The sequence below is a fragment of the Varanus komodoensis genome, unplaced genomic scaffold, assembly GCF_004798865.1.
Source record: "Varanus komodoensis strain SLA01 unplaced genomic scaffold, ASM479886v1 scaffold1, whole genome shotgun sequence".
NCBI lineage: Eukaryota > Metazoa > Chordata > Lepidosauria > Squamata > Varanidae > Varanus > Varanus komodoensis.
The window spans coordinates 56,320,256-56,321,474 of NW_025335268.1; positions in this window are offsets into that span (position 1 = coordinate 56,320,256).

The window sequence follows — 1,219 nt, forward strand, 5'->3', positions numbered from 1 at the left end:
CATGACCTGATTAAGGAAAAAAGGACCTGAAGGCATACAATACTGTGTAATGGCATAAACTTAGATTTCAATCGTATGCACAGGATGGGGGAGCAGATGCTGAGAGTTGCAGGACATTTTTTTCCGTCAAACAATGACCTTAATTAACGATGCTAAAATCTAGCTACCAGATGGAATTGGGTCAGATGTTTGTTTGCACGGTTGTTACAGCATCCATCTCCAAGCTGGTGTCTTAGAATTTGTGCATGACTGCATGACTACTCAACTGGAGGGCATGAAATTGGGGATAACTTTTCAGTGCAATGAAGTTTATGTTAAATTTTATTTGTCCAGGAAGAGAGATTTGCTGCTTATAAGCAAATGAACTATCTTCTTATATGGCCAGAGTACTTTCATTTTGGTAACCTGCTTCCAGAGTTGCACAAATGAGAGATGGTATTGGAATCCTGTTAACAAGTAACAATCTAGTCTTATTTAGGATACAATCCCAAGGATCTTTAGACAGAAAACGTCATATGCATGTTTATAGTTTTATTTAAAGTTTTTCTATCCTGCCCTATTACAAAAAGTTGCAGTACAGTAGTACAATTTAAAAAGCACAGCATCACATCCTCAATAAAACTCCAATTAAAATGGCAATTAAGCCTTAAAATACTGGGAAAATAAGGAAGTTTCGGCTTGGTGCAGGAAATTAATAGAGTGTTGGTGCTGGCCGTACCTCTCTGGGGAGTGTATTCCATGTCTAATGTTTAGACATTAAATAAAATGTACAACTCCCAGGATCTGCCAGCCAGGCATGCTGGCTGAGGGATGCTGGGCCTCCTAAGGTCCCCCCTCCGCCTTAAAAAATTGCTAAAAAACAGCGGTACAAAGGTACAGTTAGACAGCCCTGCAAAGGGTAGCAAGTTAAAAAAAAAACTGGTGCCAAAATTCCCGCCGTTACACTCCGCAAGAGCGTCGTTCTTCTATGCCTCAGGACAAACAAAGCATCCATTTCCCAATAAACTGGGTGACAACCGGTTTGTGCTTTTAGGCAAGAAGCCACTTTAGTTCATGAAGCGGCAACCGGGGAACACACAGGACAGAACCGCGCATGCGCCCAACGCCAGAACAACCCGCGGGCGGGCTGCCCTGCGGCAACTTTCACGCGCCTCCGCGCGCGCCTGTGCAGTAAGGCGAGCGGGCAGCGTCCCCCCCTACGGCGGCGCCCAAGCGAGCC